The 13,267-nt window shown below is 36.5% G+C and overlaps 1 non-coding gene and 1 pseudogene across 1 annotated transcript; one reads left to right on the plus strand and one right to left on the minus strand.

Annotated features, from left to right (window-relative positions):
* Nucleotides 1-13,267, plus strand: part of LOC139847358 (2-methylene-furan-3-one reductase-like) — a 113,036-nt pseudogene that overhangs the window by 48,411 nt on the left and 51,358 nt on the right.
* LOC139851153 (small nucleolar RNA R71) lies at nt 4,928-5,034 on the minus strand. The gene has a single exon (XR_011760512.1). It is a non-coding gene; the product is annotated as a small nucleolar RNA R71 (small nucleolar RNA).

Below are 13,267 nucleotides of genomic sequence, written 5' to 3' on the forward strand. Positions count from 1 at the left end.
TTCGTATTCAATGCATAATCATGTCAAAACTTCAAATAAGCATAACGGGAGCAATTCTTAACGAAATCAAGTGATTCTTGCGAGCAAACTTATTAATTTTTCGATAGCTTTCCATATAAATACATATAAACTACTGATTTCATGTCAAACATATGGTTTAGTTCAGATTCAAAAACGAATTTCACACAACACGTACAAATAACGCAATCTAGCAATCAATAACATGCAATTGGTCATGGACTTGAGCTATTACAACATCCACCATGTATAATTGATTGATAAAAAATAATTAAAATTTAGGGTTTTGAGTTTTATACCTCTATGGATCAATTATCTTATACCAATGCGTAGAGAATGACAAAAGCAACAACTTTTGTGTAGAGTGCAAGAGCAAATAATCAAAATTGATGGTGATATGATATTGATGATAATTGACGATGAAGATGATGATGGGAGGCTGCAATTTTGTGGCTTCTAAGGTAGGAGGAGTTAAATGCATGTATTTTACTAATTAGAGATTATAATTAGGGCCTAATTATCTAGTTTAATGGGTTTAAACAAAAAACTGGGTTAAATGAAGCAAGGAAAACCTCCACCTTGATATTTTCAGCCAAATGGCCCATAAGGGTGCTCCATGGGCTAATTTTGACTAGTTGGTTCATTTCTTGTGTAGCCCGATAGGTGTCGTCAACCGAAAACGCGAACCGAATCGCTAAACGTTAATTTCTCTCGTTTTTAATCTATAAAAAATCTAATAAATTAAAAGTATTTTTAAAACATAATAATTATATAAAATAATTATTAAAAGTGAATTATACTACGTTTTGGTTTGTTGGTTCACTAAGTATGGTTCGTTTCTGATTGCCGTTAACCGAAATGAATTCCCGGAACGTTTACCGATCGTTTAAACAAATTCACTTAGTTTAATTTATTAAAAAAATTAATAAAGTAATTATATTTTTCTAAGTTAATAATTATTAAAATAATTATTAATATATACTCTGAGTGTTTCGTTAATCCGAAAACAACTTTAGCAGTTATCAAAACTGTATCGCTTTCTTCGGATTTCAATATCCGAAATAAGTTTTTCAATTAATATCTAATCATGTCAATTATAGTAACCCTCACAGGATTAAGTATGCATTTATTAAGCTAAATACATAAAAATTCAAGTAGTCACCATTAAGATTAACTAAAAGAAAGTTAAACAGAAGTAAAGAAAAAAGTAGGGTTGTTATATTACCTACCGTTAATGAAAATTTCATCCCAAAATTTTATTGTACATCCACTGAAATCGTTTCGTCAGGAAACAGTTGCGGGTACCTTTGTCTCTTATGCTCTTCACGCTCCCACGTGAACTCTAGTTCTCTACAGGCATTCCACATAACCTTAATGATAGGTATTGTGCTCTGTCTAAGCTGTTTGATCCCACGGTCCATGATTTCAACAGGTTTATAAACGAAACGAATTGAAGGTTGCTATAAATGTGTAGATCTTCTAAAGGAATCACCAGTTCCTCTTCAGCTAGGCGCATCTTTAAATTTGACACACGAAAAGTGTTTTGAATCTCACTGAGTTCCTGTGGTAGTTTCAGTCTGTAAGCTACCGATCTAACTCTTTTAGTTATTTCAAATTGTCCAACATATCTCAAACGTAGTTGCCTCATTTTCCGAATCGTACAACACCTTTCCAAGGTGGTACTTAAAGTATGACATTGTCACCAATCTGTAATTCGCCTTCTAATGCCGTCATGGCTCTTTTTACGTCTCCGAGCCATTTTTGACCTCTCGTGAATTTGTATCATCTTCTCAGTAGCTACGTGATAATTTTTGGGTTAGTCAATTGACTATTCCCTAGTCCATTCCAGCATACGAAAGATCTACTATTTCTTACATACAGTGCTTCAAAGGTGCGGTCTTAATACTAGCTTGGTGGCTGTTGTTGGATGTGAATTCAGCTAGTGGCAGATGTTTATTACCTCTGTTCCCGAAATAAATAACACATGCTCTCTTATCATGTTCTCTAGTGTTTGGATAGTCCTTTTACCTTGACCATCCATTTGCGGGTGATAGGCGATGCTCATTTCTAAACGAGTCTCCATTGCTTCCTGCAACGTTTGCTAGAATCTAGAAGTAAATCTGATGTCGCGATTTGATATAATGGATACAGACACTCCATGCCTAGAGATGACTTCTTTTATGTAAACCTGTGCCAACTTCTCCATCTTGTCAATCTCTATGATCAGTAGAAAGTGTGCAGACTTAGTGAGACGATCCATGACAACCCAAATGGTGTCGTAACCTCCAACGTTTTTCAGCAGATTTGTGATGAGGTCCGTTGCAATACATTCTGATACTACTTAAATTAGTCATATCTTTAGTCGTAATATCACGTCTTATTATTGTTTATTTCGTATGTAATCATAGTATTTCCGTTTGTATTTCATATTATTGTAATATAGTCTAGAATCATTGTAAACTTGAAGAAATATGGAAGATTATGTATGATTCAACTCAGAGATCGAAACCAAGACCAGAAATCCAAGAAAAGTGAGGTGTGCTCAGCGCACCACTAAAGGTGCACGCAGCGCACAATGCAAGATTTTGATCAGAAGATTTCTTGGCCAAAACCAAAGTGCGTCAAGCTATATGCGCGCCGCGCACAGTAGTGCACTCAGCGCACCCCTCCGCGCACTTTTACCAGAAAAGCAGATTTGAACGTGCGATGTTGAGCTGTAAAGAAAAAGTGAAGTAGGTGAATGTGCGCGCAACACACTCTCTTTGGTGCGCTTGGCGCACTCCACTTTTCAACCACTGTTCAGCTTATTTAATTCCATTTCCAGCTTCATTTCAAGGGCACCAGCTTCCTTTCTGTTCAGAGACTAAAACATACGAATCATAGTAATTCTTGGGCTTATCAAAGTGCATCTTAGCACTCAAATCATTGAAGAATCAAGGATCATTTAAGAGCTTCATCCAAGATTACTCCTAAAAGGTCAATCTTGTATTTACAATGAATTCTATCTTTGTTACTGTTTTGTTTAAGTTTTCAAGCATGATTGTTGGCTAGTCCATTTTATGTTCATCTAGATAAATAACTGAAATGTTGAATGTTTACTATTGATTGATTGTTATTATGCACGATAGTTTGATGTTTGAATACAAGAACCATTCTTGTTAAGTTTAATCCTTTCAATCCAACTAGTTGATATGTTCATTTGATTAAGAAACATCATCTTGTTAAGTTAATGTATTGATTTACACCTAGTGACATGTGTTTATCTGTCTTTTACCAAAAGGGATAAGTTGGGTTCAAATGGTTAATTTACATAAGAATGTAAGAACGACTCTTGTAGATACTTTGGAATAGCTTAATTAGTATGTGTAATTGTCTAGGAGAATGACCAATTCCTTAGAATCTGTTATACACACTTTCAACTACCTAGTTCCATTAATTAACATGTGTTAGTGATTTGCCTTATCTAGTGACGTTTATAGGGATCTTATTATAACACTTAGTTAATTACTTGGGTTGGGTGAATTGAGCATTTAACCGGACCAAGGGAATGAACTAAGTTAAACCTTTAGTTGATATAGGAGTGGATCATGTACAACACACCATTGACTTGATCATTCTTTAAGTCTTCAAACTAGTTGAATTAGTTGATTACAAATAGGAGGTCTAAGATGACAAGAACATCACTTGCGTCGTGTAATCCCGTTTGAGTGTTTTTGCAAGACTACTCTTGGTGAACCCATTAATTAGTTCTCGTGCATAACCAACCAATCCGATCTTAATCCTAAATAACATTCAACATTAAGGGTAAAAAGTCTAGATGAGCATATTTCCTTAATTTGATATCAAAACTATCTTTTTACTTTCATAAACTTAAAATACCAAAAATATTGTCTTTTAATCTTATTCATCACTTGATTCGAACCAAAATATCTTGTAATTGTAATTTTATTAGTTAATCACAATTTAGTTTATAATCCTAATTTGACTTAGATATTGTCTTTGGAACGATACACGGATTTTACCATTTACTATACTACTACACGATCGGGTACACTGCCCGTTAGTGTGTAGCAATCTTTAATCGGTATTTTTCCATACTATTTCATACAACAATTCATATACCAAGTTTTGCACATCAAGTTTTTTGGCGCCGCTGCCGGGGACAGTTTTGTGTCAAAATAGAATTATTAACTAATTTGTGATTAAGTAGTTTCTTAATTCTTTTTAAATTATTAATAGTCTTTGATTTTTAGACATAGAATCGGTGCATTTAATAGTTTTGTTAGTTGTGTGATTGACAGATTTTAGGTTGCATATGCCACATACCCGAAGTTCAGATTCTCCATTACTTACACCGCTTACAGAACCCGATAGAAAGCTTGTAAGAATTCCAAAAGAAGTACTTGAACTTTTTGAATCTTCATCAAAGCAAAAAACTTTTAATTCAAAATCAAGTACAACCAAGCCAAGATATTCTGAATTTGGTGAACCCGTTCATCCTCCGAATTTTGAAATGGAAGGAGAGGCAAGACCGGTGGTACCAAGACAATCAATGGCGGCAAAGATGAAGGCAACCCGAACCGGACAAGGAAGTGCAATTACTCAGACACCTGGTGAGATAAAATTTGAAATAAAAGGACCTATTCTCCAAATGATTAACAACAGATGTCAATTTGGTGGTGGTCCGAATGAAGATGCAAACGAACATATTCGTCTTTTTCAAGAGATATGTCTTCTATTCAAACTTCAACCGGACACTGATCAAGCCATATTTTTAAGACTTTTCCCATGGACACTCCATGGGGAAGCACGGAGTTGGTTAGATTCATTGCCAGAGGCTACGATAGAAACTTGGGATGGTATGTTGGAAAAATTTCTTAAGAAATACTTTCCAGCTTCTAAGTCCGCGAGACTCCAACAAGAAATTACCCAATTTTGTCAAAAGCTGATGGAAACCTTGTATGAAGCATGGAATCGATTTTCCAAAATGCTAAGAGGTTGTCCAAACCATGGTTTGGATACCTTCCAAAAAGTCCAAATCTTTTACAAGGGTTGTGATGTTGCAACCCGGATTTCTATTGATCAAGCAGCTGGAGGTTCACTCATGGACAAAACCGAGCAAGAAGCTTATGAGATAATCGAGAAGCAAGCCAATTATTCTCATGAGTGGCATCAAGAAAGACCAATTACTCGTCATGCTCAAGTCCAAAGTGTTGGTGCTTATGATGACCTTAGTTCCCTAAGTGTGAAAATAGACGGTGTTGCTCGAAATATGGACAAGATCACCAAGGAAATTCTTAGTATGAAAGTAGGTTATGAATACTGTGGTGGTCTCCATTTAGGAAAAGATTGTGATGCCGGTTTAACAATGGCTAGGAAAGAAGAAGTGGCTTTCATAAGCCAAAGAAATAATAATCAATTTTAAGGAAGAGCCCAGTTTATCCGAAACTTCAACAACCCATACAACCCTCAAGGTCAAAATTCCAATTACCAACAAGGGTCAAGTAGTGGGTTCCAATAACAAACTCCGGGTTTTTATCAAAAACCCCAACAGGAAGAGAAAAAGTCAAATTTGGAGAGTATGTTGGAAAAGTTGATTGCATCACAGACTCAGCTTGTTATAAACATAAACCAAACAAACGAGAAAAATGAACATCAGTTTAGAAACCAACAAGCCTCAATTCAGAATTTGGAGAAGCAAATGAATAGTTTAGCTAGTTTACTTAGTGAAAGAAAACCAGGGAGTTTACCGGGCGATACTAATAAGAACCCCCGAAATGAGCAAGCCAATGTTATCACCACACTGAGTGGTCTAGCATACGAAGCTCCAAGAATGCTCGAAGATTCTGATTTCAGTGTTCCGTTGAACAAAAATGATGAACCAGTTAAGGAGCTGGAACAAGTGGTTGAGAAAGAAGAACGTGAGAAACCCGTAGTGAAGCCATATCAACCACCGCTCCCATACCCAAGGAAGCAACAACAAGAAAGGCTAGAAGCCGAAAGGTTAAAATTTCTAGATATGTTTAAACAAATTAACATAAATATGCCTTTTATTGATGTAATTTCAGGTATGCCAAAGTATGCTAAGTTCTTAAAAGACTTACTTACTAATCGGAAAAAAATGGAGGAACTTTCATCCGTCACCATGAATGCTAATTGTTCAGCAATTTTGATGAACAAGATACTAAAAAAGTTAGCGGATCCTGGGAGTTTTACCATACCATGTCTCCTAGGAAATTTGGAATGCAATAAAGCATTAGCGAATTTAGGGGCTAGCATAAATTTAATGCCTTATTCATTATATGTTAAGCTAGATCCCGGGGTACTAAAACCAACCCGAATGGCAATTCAACTAGTGGACTGCTCTGTTAAATTCCCTCGTGGAATTTTAGAGAATATGTTAGTAAAAGTGGGTACCCTAGTATTTCCGGCTGATTTTGTAATTTTGGACATGGAGGAGGACAAACGTGTGCCTCTTATATTAGGTCAACCTTTCGTCAATACCGCTAGAGCTATGATAGATGTTCATGGGCAGAAATTGACCCTTAGCATTGAGGATATTAAGGTTACCTTTTCCATTGACCATGCCTTGCAATACCCCGAGTCTACTGATGATAAATGTTATTATTTGCAAACCGTAGACACATATTCAGAGTTGTTGCAGGAATTTCCAGAATTGCAAGGTTCAGGAGAATGCATTTTGATGGAAGGTGATGAAGAGAATCTGGTGGAAGAAGTGGAGATGTTGACCACCTTGATGGCTAACGTTTATGAGCCAAATGATGAAGAATACAGAAAGTTGGATTTAGAAAATGAGTACCGATGTAAAACATCAAATGAAGAACCTCCCGTTTTGGAACTAAAGCCACTTCCAAGTCACTTGAAATATGCTTACCTTCAAGAGGATTCTACTCTCCCGGTTATTATTTCATCCGAACTCTCTATAAGTGAGAAGTCTAAACTTGTTTCCATGTTAAAAGCACATAAACTGGCTCTAGCATGGAAAATTCATGACATCAAGGGTATAAGTCCCTCTTATTGTACACATAAGATATTAATGGAAGATAACTATAAGCCATGTGTACAAAGACAAAGGCGACTGAATCCTAATATGCAAGAAGTCGTTAAAAAGGAGATTGTCAAACTCCTTGATGCGGGTCTTATCTACCCAATTTCGAATAGTCCTTGGGTGAGTCCGGTCTAATGTGTACCCAAAAAGGGTGGCATGACCATTATCACCAACGAAAATGACCAATCAATTTCCACTAGGACTGTCACGGGTTGGAGGGTATGTATTGATTATAGAAAATTAAATGATGCTACCCGAAAAGACCATTCTCCCCTTCCTTACATTGATCAAATGTTGGAAAGGTTAGCAGGAAAGAACTTTTATTGTTTTCTTGAAAGTTTCTCGGGATATTTCCAAATCCCTATAGCACCCGAAGACCAAGAGAAAACTACCTTTACATGCCCTTATGGTACTTTCTCTTATCAACGTATGCCCTTTGGCTTATGCAATGCTCCTGCCACCTTCCAAAGGTGTATGGTAGCTAATTTTCATGATATGATTGAAGACTTTATGGAAGTATTCATGAATGACTTTTCAGTCTTCAGTGATTCTTTTGACTCATGTCTTAATAATCTTGAGCGTATGTTGATTAGGTGTGAAGAATCTAATCTTGTGCTTAACTGAGAAAAATGTCATTTTATGGTAAGAGAGGGCATTGTATTAAGTCATAAAATTTCTTGTGCAGGTATGGAGGTAGATAAAGCTAAAGTGGAAGTCATAGCCAAATTACCACCACCGTCGAATGTGAAAGGTGTAAGAAGTTTTCTGGGGCACGCCGATTTTTACCGTCGATTCATTAAAGATTTTTCTAAAATTGCAAACCCTATGAACAAACTTCTAGAGAAAGACGCTCCATTTGTCTTTACGGACGAGTGTCTAAACGTCTTTAATCTTCTTAAAGCAAAGCTCACACAATCACCCATTCTCATATCATCGAATTGGTCACTTCCATTCGAACTTATGTGTGATGCGAGTGACTTTGCTATTGGTGCCGTCTTGGGGCAAAGAATTGAAAAACATTTCCAGCCCATTTATTATGCTAGTAAAACATTACAAGGAGCCCAACTTAATTACACTACCACCGAGAAGGAACTCCTGGCAATTGTCTTTTCATTTGACAAATTCCGATCTTACTTGGTACTAGCAAAGACGGTGTCTACACGGACCACTCGGCCTTAAAGTACTTGCTTACTAAGCAAGATGCTAAACTCTGATTAATACGTTGGGTCTTGCTTTTTTAGGAATTCGACATTGATATTAAAGACAAAAGGGGGCCGAAAACCTAGCAGCCGATCACCTCTCTCGCCTTGAGAACCCAAATCTTGAGGTTCTCCATGAGACCGTTATTCAAGATAATTTTCCTGATGAAAAACACATGAGAATTGAGAATATTGATGATCCTTGGTTTGTAGACATAGCCAACTATCTTGCAGGTGGATTCCTAGAAACCGGTATGTCACATCAAAAACGGAAGAAATTTTTCAGTGACTTGAAATATTATTTTTGGGAAAACCCGTATCTCTTTAAACGGTGTCCAACTCAATGCTTATTTGCGGTCATCCGGGTATTATGACGATTCTTATGATCCACGCCCGTTTTGGAAAGATATGAGCGACACTCAATTCTCCTCTAGCCGAAGAAAGTTTACTGATATAAATGATAAAGATAAAAGAATGATTCATCGGCTAGTTGCATGTACTTTTAATGCAAGAAAACATGGAACAAATAAGGTAACACGTCTCGATGTTTTTCTTGTAGATAAAATCTACAACAAAAGCAGTGTAGACATTCCATCTATGTTGGCGGGTTATCTTGATAATTCGAGGAGAGATAGAGGGTTGAATCAGATTGTTGGTGGGCAATACATCACCCAGTTTGCTAGGCATTTTGGTGTCGATTTATCTCGGTTAATTCCAAACAGTACAACAATGAAGCCTTTGAACAAAACGTATTATTTGAATGCAGAATTTTTGGAATACAATAATCATCAAAGACTTATTCCATTTGTTCCGAGAGTAAATGTAGAGCCCTGTGCCCATGATCATGAAGCGGGTGGTAGCGGTGTTGGAGGAGATGATGTGGAGGAAGAGGTTTGCATGGAAGAACCTGAAACTGAAGAAGAGTTACCACAAGCTCAAAGGCGAAGGCGTAGGCGGACACAAAGGTCAAGGGAAGAAGAGTTGGAGGAAGTAATTTCTGGTTTTCATGATATGAGGGTAGGTTATCAGCACAGGGATAACCAATATGAGGAACAAAGGCAACAATTTAACCAATATAATGAAGAACAACGCGAGCATAATAGGGCGGTAAGGTACAACCAAAGGTGGGGGAATTACAGGGGTGATTGGCTTCGCCATAACATTAGTTTATATATGCAAAACCCCCAAGAGTATTATGCTACCTCCTTCCAACATCCGACCTATTACCACACCCCAAACCGAATTCCTAGTCCTCTGTTATATGAGAAACAAGCGGCCATGCAAGATGCACAAAGACGCTTTGAGGAGCAATACCCGTAGGGAAGACCTAGGAATGATGGTTCGGGCACCTACTCCGGCTGGCCTTTTGGTAACTTCTTTGGTGACAATTAGAGGGCTCATGTGCCCTATTTGGTAACATTTTGGTAATTTTCAAAATGGTTTCTTTTAAAACAATGGTGTGTAATAATTAGAATATTTATCTTGTACGATTGACGTTTGTGGTGGTTATGTTAAATACACTACTTTTATCTATTTCATTTTGTGTGTTTGTTTATTTCTTATTGTTAAGGTTTAGTGATGCTGGCATTAAGTTCAGCGAAGTACAATCAATTTGGAATTTGTGATAGAGATCAAGGAATGAACGATGTTCTTATGCTGGCATTAAGTTCAGCGCCATCACTCACCTACATTTCACGATCTCCGAATTTATGCCAAGGTTTTTGGAACTCTTTTCACACTAATGCCCTCGTGAATTTTTAAATTATTTCTGATTTTAAGTAATGAGGGCCTTACTTAATCTTAAGTGTGGGGGAGGGGGTAATTCTCTCGGATATGCAATGCAACTTGGCTTATTGTCGCTTTTTATGAAAATTTTTAAATTTTTGAACTAAAAGTATTAGCGAAAAAGCCAAGTATGGGGGATTTTACAAATCTTTTCGAATTATTATTACTAAATTTTTCAAAGTTAAAATGATTAAAGTACTTTTTGCTTGAAAATAAAAGGAATAAAAGTCACTAAAAAGAAAGGATGCATCTAGTTCATCCTTGAAGAAAGTAAAGTCTTCCGAATTTTGCCTTACTTGATATAGCAAACTTCCTAAACTATGTCATTTCATACCAATATCATTTCACGATATAAGGTACAGTGGGAAGGGAAAGTCTTGAACTTTCAAACTCGAAAATAAACTTGGTAGGGTAAATCCAAGGAGCTGTCCAGTGTAAAACCGATTACGGTATATAAGCTGGAGCAGGATATAAACCGATTACGGTATATAAGCTGGAGCAGGATATGTCCCGCGTGATAGCTCAGTCTTCGCAGTTTTAACCCTTGATCTAAATTGTACAAATTGACATGCAAGACCGATATTTATATCGCGTCAGGGGGCGCCCAGTTAAGAGTTCCATGATACTACAATCATGGGGGCGGATAGCTTGCTAATCGTCGACTGAAACTTCGGTTTTCAGTTACCCTCAACCGAAATTTGAGGTTAAAACCGGAAAACGTGTCTAGTTTAAAAAACTAGCATTGATATTTTCAAAATCTTAAAACGTTTTCTCAAAGATCCAATTTTCCCTAAGGATCCAAACTTTTAAAGAACTTTCACCGAAGTTCGTCTCTCCCAAATAATCCAAATGTGTGCGTGTGTTTCATAAATTGTGTTTGTACCTCAACGAGTGTGTATTCCAATTGTGTAAATATGTGTTCATAAAAGTGTGAGTGTGTATTCCATTTGTGTTTTATGGGTTTCATATAGCGTGAGTTTGTGTGTGTTTTGCGTAATTCGTGTGATTCGTGTAATATGTACTTCAAATAACGCGTGTGATTCATTTATGTTTGTATTTTGTATACGATTGATTGGAACAAGACTTGCTTGAGGACAAGCAAGAGTTAAGTATGGGGGATTTTGATACTGCTCAAATTAGTCATATCTTTAGTCGTAATATCACGACCTATTGTTGTTTATTTCGTATGTAATCATAGTATTTCTGTTTGTATTTCATATTATTGTAATATAGTCTAGAATCATTGTAACTTGAAGAAATATGGAAGATTATGTATGATTCAACTCAGAGATCAAAACCAAGACCAGAAATCCAAGAAAAGTGAGGTGCGCTCAGCGCACCACTAAAGGTGTGCGCAGCGCACAATGCAAGATTTTGATCAGAAGATTTCTTGGCCAAAACCAAAGTGCGCCAAGCTATGTACACGCCGCGCACAATAGTGCGCTCAGCGCACCCCTCCACGCACTTTTACCAGAAAAGCAGATTTAAACGTGCGATGTCGAGCTGTAAAGAAAAAGTGAAGTAGGTGAATGTGCGCGCAGCGCACTCTCTTTGGTGCGCTTGGCGCACTCCACTTTTCAACCACTGTTCAGCTTATTTAATTCCATTTCCAGCTTCATTTCAAGGGCACCAGCTTACTTTCTGTTCAGAGACTAAAACATACGAATCATAGTAATTCTTGGGCTTATCAAAGTGCATCTTAGCACTCAAATCATTGAAGAATCAAGGATCATTCAAGAGCTTCATCCAAGATTACTCCTAAAAGGTCAATCTTGTATTTACAATGAATTCTATCTTTGTTACTGTTTTGTTTAAGTTTTCAAGCATGATTGTTGGCTAGTCCATTTTATGTTCATCTAGATAAATAACCGAAATGTTGAATGTTTACTATTGATTGATTGTTATTATGCACGATAGTTTGATGTTTGAATACAAGAACCATTCTTGTTAAGTTTAGTCCTTTCGATTCAACTAGTTGATATGTTCATTTGATTAAGAAACATCATCTTGTTAAATTAATGTATTGATTTACACCTAGTGACATGTGTTTATCCGTCTTTTACCAAAAGGGATAAGTTGAGTTCAAATCGTTAATTTACATAAGAATGTAAGAACGACTCTTGTAGATACTTTGGAATAGCTTAATTAGTATGTGTAACTGTCTAGGAGAATGACCAATTCCTTAGAATCTGTTATACACACTTTCAACTACCTAGTTCCATTAATTAACATGTGTTAGTGATTTACCTTATCTAGTGATGTTTATAGGGATCTTATTATAACACTTAGTTAATTACTTGGGTTGGGTGAATTGAGCATTTAACCTGACCAAGGGAATGAACTAAGTTAAATTTTTAGTGATATAGGAGTAGATCATGTACAACACACCATTGACTTGATCATTCTTTAAGTCTTCAAACTAGTTGAATTAGTTGATTACAAATAGGAGGTCTTAGATGACAAGAACATCACTTGCGTCGTGTAATCCCGTTTGAGTGTTTACGCAAGACTACTCTTGGTGAACCAATTAATTAGTTCTCATGTATAACCAACCAATCCGATCTTAATCCTAAATAACATTCAACATTAAGGGTAAAAAGTCTAGATGAGCATATTTCCTTAATTTGATATCAAAACTATCTTTTTACTTTCATAAACTTAAAATACCAAAAATATTGTCTTTTAATCTTATTCATCACTTGATTCGCCCATCGTAAAAGGGAAAACCAAAATATCTTGTAATTGTAATTTTATTAGTTAATCACAATTTAGTTTATAATCCTAATTTGACTTAGATATTGTCTTTGGAACGATACACAGATTTTACCATTTACTATACTACTACACGATCGGGTACACTGCCCGTTAGTGTGTAGCAATCTTTAATCAGTATTTTTTCATACTATTTCATACAACAATTCATATACCACATTTTGCACATCACATTCCCACTTTCATTGGGAAATTTATGGTTGAGTCAGCAGCCCTGATGGCTTCTGGTGTTCAGCCTTGACCTTAACGCAAGTCAAGCACTTTTCGACATAGGTAGCAATGTCAGCTTTCAGATTTGGCCACCAATAAAATGCCTTAAGATCTTGGTACATTTTATCTGATCTAGGATGAATTGAGTACCTTGACTTATGTGCATCCTCCAACACCAGTTCTCTTAATCCACCAAATTTTGGTAACCTGATTC

The sequence above is a fragment of the Rutidosis leptorrhynchoides genome, chromosome 5 (genome assembly GCF_046630445.1).
Source record: "Rutidosis leptorrhynchoides isolate AG116_Rl617_1_P2 chromosome 5, CSIRO_AGI_Rlap_v1, whole genome shotgun sequence".
In the NCBI taxonomy this organism is placed as follows: domain Eukaryota; kingdom Viridiplantae; phylum Streptophyta; class Magnoliopsida; order Asterales; family Asteraceae; genus Rutidosis; species Rutidosis leptorrhynchoides.